Source organism: Herpailurus yagouaroundi, unplaced genomic scaffold (genome assembly GCF_014898765.1).
Source record: "Herpailurus yagouaroundi ecotype Mexico unplaced genomic scaffold, PumYag 208, whole genome shotgun sequence".
Classification (NCBI taxonomy): domain Eukaryota; kingdom Metazoa; phylum Chordata; class Mammalia; order Carnivora; family Felidae; genus Herpailurus; species Herpailurus yagouaroundi.
Window position 1 is genome coordinate 2,405,709 of NW_024412439.1, and position 13,015 is coordinate 2,418,723.

The window sequence follows — 13,015 nt, forward strand, 5'->3', positions numbered from 1 at the left end:
GCTTCCAGACTTTTTCAAGGAACACCCTACACCCCACTACTAACCCCCCCCCAACCACCTCCCACTTCCAAGTGACTATAAATTCTGCTGCGTGTCTGTTCAGCCACCTGTAGACTCAGCCTCCCAGTCTGGTTTTCTGGGACACCAGCTGCGACAGCCAATGTGGAGTGCCGTCCCCCAGGGAGGTGAGAGCCCAGGGGTGTCGGCGCCCCCATGCCAAGTTGTCCAGCACCACGGGGGCCAGTGTGCCACCCTCCTGTCCCGCATCCCCTGCGGCCTCAGATAAGCAGACACCACATCGATCAGCAGTTCAGTTCCCGGTATCAGGACCGTGAATCCCCGGTGACCTCGCGGAGCCTGTTACTTCCCTGGTGACCTTCCTCCCAGGGGCGTGGTGACCTACAATGTCCTCCCTCGCACCGATTTCAGTTTCGGGGTCACAGTTCTTTGGTGGAAACAGGAGGAGCTGACTTGAGATAATGCCCAAAAGAGCGAGGAGGTGGGGAGGGGGAGGGAGGGAATGTGCAGGGAATAATGATTGGCCGGTGATGATTGGCTGAAGAAAGCTGAGCAGCCAGCCGTGAAAACACGAGAATCAGGGCAACTTTGGACCCAGGGCTTTTAAGACAAGCCCCTGAGATGACTCAACTCCAACCCCTTCAGTCTCAGGGGCCAACTTCTGGGAAACAGGAGCAGGAGCCAGCCAGCGCTGGGAAGGGAAGAGGAGTGGGCGGGAAGGGGTGAGCTGTGCCCCCTGGATGGGGCAGGGGGTTCCCCCCAAAGACAGGATGCTGTACAGATAAATCACCCGCATGTCCTGCATAGTAAATGAGCCCCACACTTACCGTCTTAAGTCAGCCACCACTTGTATCACGAGTCTACTAGGCTGCTGGGATCAGCTGGCTCTTTTGTTTTGTTTTGTTTTGTTTTTCAACGTTTATTTATTTTTGGGACAGAGAGAGACAGAGCATGAATGGGGGAGGGGCAGAGAGAGAGGGAGACACAGAATCGGAAACAGGCTCCAGGCTCTGAGCCATCAGCCCAGAGCCCGACGCGGGTCTCGAACTCACGGACCGCGAGATCGTGACCTGGCTGAAGTCGGACGCTTAACCGAATGCGCCACTCAAGCGCCCCTCAACTGGCTCTTTTGGTTACAAGTTGGTAGGGCCGGCCCGGCCCAGCCTGGACAGTTCCAGAAGGGGGTGCCTGTTGTCGGTAGCCCGCTCTGCTGAGGCTGGCATACTGCCTACTTGTATCTTCCTTCACAGGGCCTCTCTGGGCAGCTTGGGCTTCTCACCACACGGGGTTGGCTTGAGGAGAGAACATTCCAGAAGTGCATGGAGGAAAGTACGCTCGTGTCAAGACACAGCCTGGGAAGTTACACAGGTCACTTCTGCCCGTTGGCCAGAGCTAATCACAGGGCTTGCCCAGACCTAACGGCTTCTGCTCCCCGATGGGAAGAATGGCAGACCACCTGTCGCCTCTGTGACTCTCCAAAGGCACACTCGCTCCCCTCCCCCCTCCCGTCTCTGCTCTTCCTGTCTCCTCTCCCCTGTCTAGCCCATTCCCCCCGACCACCCCCCCACCCCGCAAGGGTGGAGCAGATTAAAGTCTCCTGCACACAGTGGGGAGGGGGGCTCAGGCCTGCCCAGGACCCCCCACAGGGAGGAAGGACCTAAGCTCACAAAGTCCTGGGAACAGTAGGAGGCGGGACACGGAAGAAGGGGAAGGGGGAGACATTGCAAGACCTCCTCAACACACCCCGAGGTTAAGGAGGCTTTCAACCAAGGAGGGGGAGCCTGAAGTTGGTTTCCACTGTTCGCAAGGCACCTGGAGGGCTCACAAGAAGGGCTCAACTCACAGCCATGAGGTAAGGAGACACGTCTGGAACTGCACTAGAAGCCACTGGCCCGGACAACTCACATGGCCCAGAAAACTCAGGGTGGGGGGGCCTCAGGCCCCCGCACCTGCCACAGGCCAGCAGCAGCAAATGCCAGCACGAGTCCTGTTGGGGGTGGGCCCGGTCCCTGGATCTGCCGTCGGGTAACTGATTGGCCGGGGGCGGGGCGTCCTGCCAGATACCGTGGATGTTGGGGCCTCTGTTAACCTTTCTTCACTTGGTTACACTTTACCAGGCCTGAGCCTGTTATTTGCCCTTTGGCTGCCCGGAGCCCCGCACCCCCCAGGCCGGGGAACCAGAGTTTCTCTCTCTGACCCCTTCTCACTGCCCTGTGACTGGAGGACTCCCAGTTACCCACTGGGAAGAGTGGGGACTCTGGCCTTCCGGTCCCTCAGCTCCACACATCTTCAGAACAAAGGACAGCTGGGAAGGATAAGGTCGGCCTCCTGCCTGTCCCCAGGCCTCCAGCTGAGCGGTGACCAACATCTGCCTGACCGAAATGCCTGAGGTCACCCCGGCACCCCCAAGGCAGCTGCCTCCTTCTCTCTCTGCCTCCACCCAGCACCTTTTCCCTCCAGGCCTCACCCCTTCCTTCTTTCCCCCCTCCCTCCTCCCACAAAGCTTCACAGGGCATCTTCCCCACAGAAACGCCTAGAGCCCAGTCCTGACAGGTAAGGGAGAGGGACAGAGCCAGCTGTCAAAGCCCCAGCAGGCACAGCGAGGCCCCCACCTAGGCCCTGCCAAGGGCAAGGCTCCAGGAGCCAAAGATGGCGGGGGCCTTTCCGACTGGGAAAACGTTTGCAGGAATAAAAACGAACATTATTCGGCACTAGAAAGAAATGAGCTCTCAAGCCATGAAAGGACAGCGAGCAACCTTAAATGCAGGTTGCTAGGTGAAAGAAGCCAATCTGGAAACGCTGTCTACTGTAAGATCCCAACTATAGGACATTCCGGAAAAGGCAAAACTATGGAGACAGTAGAAAGATCTGTGGTTGCCAGGGTTTAGGGGAGAGGGGGGAATGAACGGCAGGGAAGGAGGACTTTTAGGGCAGTGAAACTATTCTGTATGATACTACAATGGTGGATCCATGTTCTTGTATAGTATATTTGTCCAACCCCCCCAGAACACACAACATCAGGAGTGAACCCTAATGTAAGTTACAGAGTTTAATTAATAGAATGTACTAACATTGGTTCCTTAGTTATAATAAATGTATCGTCCTCCTGCAAGGAATCAGTAATAGGGAAAACTGGGGGAGACGGAGAACGGAAATAAAACTCTACATGTTCTGTACAATTTTTATATACACATAAAAATGTTGTAAAAAGTAAAGTCTATTATGGCCGCCTGGGTGGCTCAGTCGGTTGAGCGACCGACTTCGGCTCAGGTCAGGATCTCACGGTTTGGGGGTTCGAGCCCCGAGCTGGGCTCTGTGCTGACAGCTCGGAGCCTGGAGCCTGCTTTGGATTCTGTGTCTTCCCCTCTCTCTCTGCCCCTTCCCTGCTCCCATTCTGTCTCTCTCAAAAAAACAAAACAAAACAAAACAAAACAAACAAAAAAAAATAAAAACACGCCAGCGCCGCCTCTAGCTCGCCGAGCTCCAGCCGAAGGAGAAGGGGGCTAAGTGAGGAGGTCTCAGCGCCACGGCTCGTGCAAAGCAGACTGCCCGCAAATGGACACGGAGGGGTAAAGCACCGAGGAAGGAACTGGCCGCAAAAGCCGATCGCAAGAGTGCGCCCTCTACTGGAGGGGTGAAGAAACCTCATCGTTACGGGCCTGGTACCGCGGCACTCCGCGAAATTAGACAAACTTCCGATTCGCAAACTTCCTTTCCAGCGTCTGGTGCGAGAGATTGCTCAGGGCTTCAAAACACACCTGCGCTTCCCGAGCGCGGCTATCGGTGCTTTGCAGGAGGCAAGGGAGGCCTACCCGGTGGGCCTCTTGGAAGACACCAACCTGTGTGCCCATCCGTGCCAAACGTGTGACAGTTATTCCAAAAGACATCCAGCCAGCGCGCGGCATACGCGGAGAACGTGCTTAAGAATCCACTCCGATGGAAAACATTTCATTCTTTGAAAAACAAAAAAAATTTTTTTTCTCTTCTTCCCGTTGTTGGTAGTTCTGAACGTTAGATATATTTTTTCCCCCCCACGGGGTCAGAAGGTACCGAAGTATATGATTGCAAATGGAAAAATCGGGGACAGAAATCAGGTATTGGCAGTTTTTCCATTTTCATTTGTGAATTTTTAATACAAATGCGGGGACATAAAGCATGAATGCAAGTCGGAATGCTTCAGTGAACACGTGTCAGCAGTTCAACTTTATAACAATTATAAATAAACCTGTTACATTTTTCTGGACAATGCCAGCATTTGGATTTTTTTTTTTTTAAACAAGTAAATTTCTTATTGACGGCATCTAAATGGTGTTTGTAGCTTTTTTATCATACGGCAGATGCCATCCATTCACTATAGCTTTCTGAGTTGTCCTACATGCAAGTACATGTTTTTAATGTTGTCTGTCTTCTGTGCTGTTCCTGTAAGTTTGCTATTAAAATACACTAAGCCAGGGGCGCCTGGGTGGCTCAGTCGGTTAAGCGTCCGACTTCAACTCAGGTCAGGATCTCGCAGTCTGTGAGTTCAAGCCCCGCGTCGGGCTCTGGGCTGACGGCTCAGAGCCTGGAGCCTGCTTCCGATTCAGTGTCTCCCTCTCTCTCTCTGACCCTCCCCCGTTCATGCTCTGTCTCTCTCTGTCTCAAAAGTAAATAAATGTTTAAAAATTTTTTTGAAAAAAATTAAATAAAATACATTAAACTAAAAATAAATAAAATAAAACATCAAAAAAAATTTTTTTAAGTCTATGAAAAACAGTAGACAAGGGGTACCTGGGTGGCTCAGTCGGTTAAGCATCCCATTCTGGATTGTGGCTTAGGTTATGATCTCGTGGTCGTGGGATCAAGCCCCGTGTCGGGCTCTGTGAGTGTGGAGCCTGCTTGGGATTCTCTCCCTCCCCCTCTGCCCTTCCCCTGCCCCCGCTTGGGCACTCTCTCTCTCTCTCTCTCAAAAAAAAAGAAATAAAAAAATAAAATAAATAAAATTTTTGAAAAGGTAATATTTGCTGAGATTTCTAAGGAAAATGCCCTCCCCCCTCCATGCACCTTTAGTTTAAGAACGCAGTGGTGGCACCCTTCACAGCCACCGAAAAGCGGAGACACTCGGGCGTGCATCGGCCGATAAAGGGAGGAACAAAGAGAGGTCCAGCCAAGACTGGAATTTTATTCCGCCATAAAAACGCATGGAGTACAGACACCTGTTACATTGTGGATGAGCCTTGAAAACACGCAAAGTGAAAGAAGTCAGTCACAAAAGACCAAATAGTATACCGTTCCACTTAGATGAAAATAACCAGAAGAGGAAGCGATTTCCAGGGGCTGGGGGAGGGGAGGGGGGAAGGGGAGGTGACAGCTAAGGGGTCCAGGGCTTCTTTAGGGGGTGATGACAGCGTTCTCCAGTTGTGAATATCCTGTGAATACACTCAAAGTTATTGAATTGTATACTCGAAAGGGGTGAGCTATAGCTCAATAAAGCTGTTTATTCTTTATTAGTTTTGTTCAATGTTTATTTATTTTTGAGAGCCAGAGAGAGACAGAGTGAGAGCGGGGAAGGGGCAGAGAGGGAGACACAGAATCTGAAGCAGACTCCAGGCTCTCAGCACAGAGCCCAACACAAGACTCGAACCCACAAAGCATGATCCACAAACCCACAAACCAGATCACGACCTGAGCCGAAATCGAGAGTCGGCTGCTTAATGGACTGACAACCCCAGGGGGGTTGACCCCATGCCTGGCGCGGGGTCAGAGGCTCTGACAGATTGTGTGAACCAGGCAAAGTCCACACTGGGGCCGGGCTGAACCCGATCCAAACCCCAGGTCCGCCTGGTGCCACCAGGCCCAGCAGGTGCACTTGGAGGTCCTGAAGGACGGAGAGACAGCAGGTAGGGCCAGGCCAGGCCAGCTCACCAGGAGCCCAGGACCAGAAGGAGTAGAAGCGGGCACTCGGAGGGGGCAGAGGGAAAGAGGGGTGGCAAGCGGCCCCATTTGTGGGGCGCAGGGAGGTGCTTCGCTGGCGGGAGGCCCTCCAGAACATCAGCCCCAGACATCTGGACGTTCCTGGTGTCACTGCAGGATCCCGAGCCAGGACACCAGAGTCCTCTGCCTGTCAGGATGAGCAGCTCCTCGGAGGGAGAGAGGGGAGGGGTGAGACCAGTCCAGGGCTGTCACAAGGCTTCCAGAGGGCAGGGAAGGGAGAGGGAGGTGGAGAGAGGGCTATTCACGTCTCCCAGGCCAGGACCACCCTTTCCTTCCTCAATATTCCAGGCCCTTGGTGGCGGTGCTGGTGTGAATCAAGATTTCTCCTTTGCCCTTCACTCACCTGGGTCCTCCTTGTTTAGAAATTTCCACAATTTCCGAATCTAACCCTCAGGAGTTGTGCTTTTTAAAATTCCCGTCGCGGGGAGACAAGCCCCGGGAGCTGTTCTGTGCAAAGGCACAGAGGCACAGAACGTCCCAGAGGCACGTTCATTGACAAGCACGTTTTTTTTCCCCTTGAGTTCTTCTACATGTCAGGAACTGTTCTAACACCTGCCCTGGGTGAAGTCAAGGCCTCTTCTTGGTATGGGAAGAAAAGGGGTAGGAGGTCGAAAGGCCCACGCCCCCGTGTCTGGGAAGTGGCGTCAGACCTTCCGTACCCCGAGGCATCTGAAGGGACAGCTGGGGGGCTACTTGTGGGTGAGGGGCCGGGAGCTGGAGCCCCTGGGCCTCCCCCTCACTCCCCACCACTTCCCTCTCCCCCAGGACGTGTCTGCTCTGCCCGCAGAGCCCTCCTCAACTTCGAACTTCAGGAATCACAGAAGCACCCACACCTTTGAAATGTGCCGAATCCCTGGAGCAGGAGAGAGCGAGGGAGGGAGGGATCCCCCTGTTGGAGGATTTGGTGGGCTCAGAGATCTCAGCTCCCAGAAGGGCTTATCCTAGGGGGAACCTCATGGTCAGGAAGCGGCTGTTTGTGCTGTAGGAGCCCAGGGACTTCCTCAGCCTTGCCGGACGGGGTCTGTCTGGCCACCAGCAGGAGCCATCCAGGGAGCAGGGCCTGAAGGTTTGGGCGCAGGGCCGCGGAGATCCCTCCCAAGGGCTGCCGGGGGACTAGGGACCACTGTTGTCCACAAGCAGGGAGTGACTGGGACCGGCCTCACGCAAGGGGCTCTCTGAGGTCAAAGCAAGGCCCAGCCAGTGCACCTGCCTCGGGCGCTAGCGCGTGACCCAGCCGGGAGCGCAAACAGGAAGCTGGGCCTTGGCTCCAGGCGGCTGAATGGTGGGAATAAACTTGCCTTTATTTAAAAACAAGCCATAATTCAGCCCAGCCTGTGTGCAGATGGCCCGGATTACTGAGCCCGGGGGACACTGCCCGGTCATGCTGGTGGGCAGGGGCAGCTCGTGGACCTCGCCCAGAGAGAGGCCACCCAGGGGACACCCCGCGCAGACACCGGGACACCAGGCCCCTACCCCCTCACAGTGCCCGGAAGGGGGTGGTCCTGTGTGCCCCGTGATCGCCTCCAGGCTGGGCCACTCAGATTCACTCTCCTGGGACTTTGCGCTTGGGCCTGACAGAAGGTTCCTGGTGAAGAAGGTGGCCGGAGACCCGTAAGTTTGGAGAAGCTGGCGCCTGCTAGGCCTGGGCACCGCTGTGTGAAATCCCAAGCCAAGAGGGTCACTGGAGCCCTAGGCGGCAGAGGCAGCCGATTTGGAAGAGCAGACCCAATGAGAGGCAGAGACGTGGGTCTTGCCTGTGAAGGGCCAAGGAGGCTCCCCAACCACCTAGCAAGACCTTTCCTGACCCGTCAGGTCGCATGCCAGCCTGGGAGGGAAGAGTGCATCCCTACTTTCCCCTCACTCCCGTCCCCCTTTCATGAGGTAGTTCGTTGAACCCCACTGTTTGCTCAGGGCGGCGTCACTGCAACGAAACGAGCACAACATTAGACCGAAGCCTAATGTCTTCGTAGCCCCTTTAAGCAAACCAAACCCCAAGCCTATAAATGCTTCAAGGTTAAGAAGTCAAAACCCAAGGACGGGGCTCTCCCCGGGGCTCCCGTCTGGAGTGTTCCTAAGCATTTCCGGTCTGGCCCTGCCTGATTCGAGTAGATTTCGACTCAACTACACTCTTCCCAGTTTTTAATCGGGCCTCATTGTGTCTTTCAGCCGGAGACAGGGAAGTCTGTAAAGGCAGCTCAGTTACATCAGGCGGGTTAAATCCTGATTCTGCCACGTCCGCAGAATGTGGGCAAGGCACTGATTCTCGTCAGGTTTGTTCTTCCTGACAAGGGCGTGACATAAACGGAATGACCCCACGGTCCAGCCATTCCACTTCTGGGTGTAGACCCGAACGAATTGAAAGCAGGGACTCAAACATGCTGGTACGGTCCTTGTTTACAGCAGCGTTACTCATCATGGCCCGAAGAGGAGACAACCCACGTGTCCGCTGAGGGATAAAGGATCAAACATAACGCAGTCTATACCTACAATGGGCAGTCATTCATCCTTAAAAAGGAAGGAAATTCTGACACGGGCCACACGACACACGTGAACGTGACAAACGTTGAACACACACCGTGTTAGGTGAAGTAAGTCGGTCTCAAAAACATAAACGAGATACCTTGGGGCACCTGGGTGGCTCAGTCGGTTGAGCGTCTGACTTCAGCTCAGGTTGTGATCTCACGGTTCGTGGGTTCGAGCCCCACGTCAGGGTCTGTGCCGACGGCTCGGACCTGCTTCAGATTCTGTGTCTCCCCCCCCCCCCTGTCCCTCCCCCGCACACACTCTCTCTCTCAAAAATAAAAAAAATAAGCATTAAAAAATTAAAAAAAATAAAGGATACACCTCTACGAGGTACCTAGCAGAGTCAAAGTCACACAAAATAAAATGGTGGGTGCCGGGGGCTGAGGGCAGGGGAGGATGGGGAGTCTTTTAGTGGGGATAGAGTTTCAGTTTGGCAAAGCTAAAAAAAAAGGTTCTGGAGATCGGTTGCACAAAAATACATAATACGTAACCCTACTGAACGAAACACTTTAAAATCTTGAAGATGACTAATTTTATGTTGTGTGTGTTTTTTTTGCCAGAAATTAAAAATGAAAAAAAATCTAAACCTCACAGAAGGTGTTGCTACAAGAAGTCAACGAGCTAACGTACACAGAAGTGCCTGGAACATAGTAGACATTTAATAAATATTAGGGACTTTTTTCTTTCTTTCTTAAAATCTGGTCCTTGACTCGTAATATGGTAAAAAAAAAAAAAAAACCATAGACTCTGGTGGGGCGCCTGGGTGGCTCAGTTGGTTAAGCGTCTGATTTCGGCTCTCAGGTCATGATCTCACAGTTCATGAATTCAAGCCCTGCCTTGGGTTCTGTGCTGACAGCCCAGAGCCCTTCTCGGGTTTCTTAAGTAGGTTGCATAATCTGCATAACAAATGTTGTTATGGGCGTTACACACTTTATGGAGAAGGAGAAGCAGGAGGAGGAGAGGAAGATCCGAGAGAAAACTTGAGCTGTGCTTGTGGCCTTTCATCCCTACAGATTTCGTGCAGACTATGTTTGCGTGGAGTGTAGGAGTGTATGTGTCGATGTCAGGGTGCGTGTAGAAACAGGCGTCCCTCCAACAAGCGCGCACGGGCAAGCAGCACTGGACCTGTTACCGAATTTGATCTTCTACTGACCTTGCCAGGTAGATATAGGCTTATTTCTGATTTACAGATAAGAACACAAAAGCCAAGTGCTTGCTCAAATAAAGTGGCAGGGCCAGAATGGGAGGCTGGATCTGTTTTATACTGAAGTATATGACTTTCTACTACATCCGGGGTGAGAGCTTTTCTCCGGCCTGCTCCCGGCTGTATGGAGAACCACAGACAGTTCAGCAGAAAACAGTGCTCCGATTAACTCGTGATGTCTGCCCTGGGCCTGGGGTACAGGAGTCATGGTTTGTCTGTCTTGCGGTCACCTTCCAAACCTCGTCACACTGGGCACAGCTTTGGAGCAGAAAAGGGGAGAAAACTTTTTTCTGTCTAGCAGCTGTTGGCCTGTTCTCTGAAAAAGAACTCAGTGTTGGAATGTTCCTCCAGCCAGGGCACAGCTGGAGTGGGTGCTGGGCCTTCTGTGGTCTCACTCCTTCGCCCTCCCGACACAGAGAAGTCATTATCCTAGTTTCTTCCAGTCCCCGACCCTGTAAACTCCTACTAGGCAGACAAGCTTCAGGGGAACAGAGAGCTGTTGTCTTTCAAACGAAAGAGCCACCGGCACGAACATTTATTTACCAGAAGATCACATGAGGACTTGTGAGCTCATGTCTGGCCCTGACTCAAAGGGAAGATGTTCTGTGAACGTAGCACCCTGGGACCAGGCCTGGGCAGCATTCCCAGCATGGATGAGGCAGTTGTTCCGGAAGCTTGGCACCTGTGGGGCACCATTGTCATATGAGGGAACAGGGGGTGTGATCTTTCTCCCCATCTTGCTATTTAAAAGCCTGGGTCAGGGGCGCCTGGGTGGCTCAGTCGGTTAAGCTTCAGCTCAGGTCATGATCTCACGGCTAGTGAGTTCGAGCCCTGCGTCGGGCACTGTGCTGACAGCTCGGATTCTGTCTCCCTCTCTCTCTGCCCCTCGCCCACTCATGCTCTGTGTGTCTCTCCTTCTGCTTTGCTAAGAGGCTGAAGCCAGTTGGAAGAATGGACAGAGGCCTAGAGCCAGCTCCCAGATCGCTTGGCCTCTGGCAGAGGGGTAGAGAACTTGAGGGCCAGGCAGGAACCAGGGGCAGAGGGTCCTGTCCCATAGTGAGCACGGTTGGAAGATGTGCATGGGGATGGGTGGGGGGTCGGGAGGGCGCGGGGCTGCCCCCAGGCACTCCGCATTCTGGATCTTGCAGAAGGGAGTGGCCGGCGAGAGACTGCCAGCGTCTGCCTGTCCTCCTCCTGGCTCTGAGCCTGGCCAGCTGCTGCACATGTGGCTGCTTCGCCTGCCCAAACAACCCATATCGCCTCTAAGGAATTAAGCAGTGAAAGCCACACCCAACCGGTGTTTTCAAGATTTTGTATAAACAAAGTCAAAGATGCGGGTTATATCACACCCCTGGCCTGAGAGACAACAGTTGCTGGCCCGGCGTGCGGCCAGCAGGAGCCGGGAGGGCAGGGCGTTGGGAGAGGCTAGTGCTGAACGGGGGCCTTGGTCGTCCAAGGCTACTGCTGGGCCACCCTCTCAGGGCCATTCTGTCTCTCCTCCCTGCAAACTCCAGTGACCTCCAGTGCCTATTCGCGAATAAAGGGACTGGCCCAGGCTCGGGGAACTCCAGGAGAAAGCAGCAAAAGTAATAACTAAAATTAATCAGCCCCTCACAAGGCCCGGTGCTTTCCCTGCCATCACTCATCCTACCCTCACACTAATCCTAAGAGTTAAGTGTTGATACCCCAAGAAACAGGCTGCAGGGGCTCAGTCATCTGCCCCAAGTTCACAGTGCTGCCCAAGGTCAGCTGGCTCTCAGCATCCATTTCTGCTTCCTGCCGGCAGCTTTCTTTCTTTCTTTTTTTTAGTGTTTATTTATTTTTGAGAGACAGAGAGAGAGAGAGAGAGAGAGAGAAGGGCAGGAGCAGAGAGAGAGAGGGAGACAGAGAATCCCAAGCAGGCTCTAGGCTCCGAGCTGTCAGCACAGAGCCCGGCGTGGGGCTCGAACTCGCGAACCGCAAGATCATGACCTGAGCTGAAGTCAGACGCTTAACCGACCGAGCCACTCAGGCACCCCACAGGATACAGAGTTTGGGGGCAGCAGCCTAAGTGAGCGGCCAGTGGGCATGGGTGTTTAGAATCAGGAGGCTCAGCTGGCACCTGCTTGCAGGGCTAGGGAGGGGTGATGAGGGAGGGACAAATTGCTGGAAATTACAAGCAGGAGTCTCAGGTAGGGGAACAAGCCAGACCCGGTTGGAAGACACTGGAACAAGGAGTGGACAGAGAGCCAAGAGGAGAGAGATGGACACCAGCTGAGGGGAGGGGAAGTGATTGGAGACTGTTGTGGGGAAAATGGTTGATTCCCTCCAAGCTTTCAAATGTGAATAAGTGCAAATACTCTTCAAAAAAAATTGTTTTAAGGACAATTTGCTATCACATATAACACAGACTCCAACAACAGGGTATCTAGAGTAGCCTAATAATGTCTTTTTTTTAAATTTTTTTTCAACGTTTATTTATTTTTGGGACAGAGAGAGACAGAACATGAACGGGGGAGGGGCAGAGAGAGAGGGAGACACAGACTCTGAAACAGGCTCCAGGCTCTGAGCCATCAGCCCAGAGCCCGACGCGGGTCTCGAACTCACAGACCGCGAGATCGTGACCTGGCTGAAGTCGGACGCTTAACCGACTGCGCCACCCAGGCGCCCCGCCTAATAATGTCTTTGAAAAGCCAAGTTGTTCCCATCCTTCTGCCATATCCTTCTTGGTAGGTCTGCTTAGCCTCGGGGGGTGAGGGGGTGGGGGAGGGGGCTGTCCTCCTGGTCACAAGATGGCTGCACTATTCCAAATGTCACATCCAGACACACCAACCTCTAAGAAGAGAAGTCATTCCTTCGTGTGCTTCTATTTTTATTAGGGAAGAAACTATTCCCAGAATCCCCCAGTAGACCTCCTCTCAGACCCTGTCGCCCACAACTGGATCCCATGTTCATCCTGAATCAGTCATCGGCTGGGAGAACACACTTCATTATTGGCTTACGTCGGGGCTCTCAACCCGGACAGTATATTAGAATCAGTTGGGGAACTTAAACAAAAAAAAAAAACCCCAAACGTATTAATGTCCAGGCTGCACCCTGGAACATGAATCAAAGCTCAGGATCCATGATAATGGTATGCCTGTGCAGGTTCATCAGTCATAACAAATGCATATATTGATACAGGGGAGGCTGTGTATGGGTGGAGGCAGGGGGCTTATGGGAAATCTCTGTACTATATACTCCATGTGATGTGAACCTCACACTGCTTTTTTTGAAAGAAAGAAAGAAAGAAAGAAAGAAAGAAAGAAAGAAAGAAAGAAA

At 53.1% G+C, this 13,015-nt stretch overlaps 1 long non-coding RNA gene across 3 annotated transcripts in view; it reads left to right on the top strand.

Moving 5' to 3' along the window:
• The window catches only part of LOC121015836 (uncharacterized), a 41,328-nt gene that overhangs the window by 23,053 nt on the left and 5,260 nt on the right, over positions 1-13,015 (top strand). Inside the window, exons 4-5 of one of the 3 annotated variants that reach the window (XR_005783987.1) lie at positions 4,185-4,297; positions 12,304-12,314. This is a non-coding gene — a long non-coding RNA (uncharacterized LOC121015836). Of the gene's footprint in view, positions 1-3,790; positions 3,881-4,184; positions 4,298-4,384; positions 4,466-12,303; positions 12,315-13,015 lie in introns of those variants that run through there. The other 2 variants (XR_005783988.1, XR_005783989.1) reach the window with 2 other exon arrangements.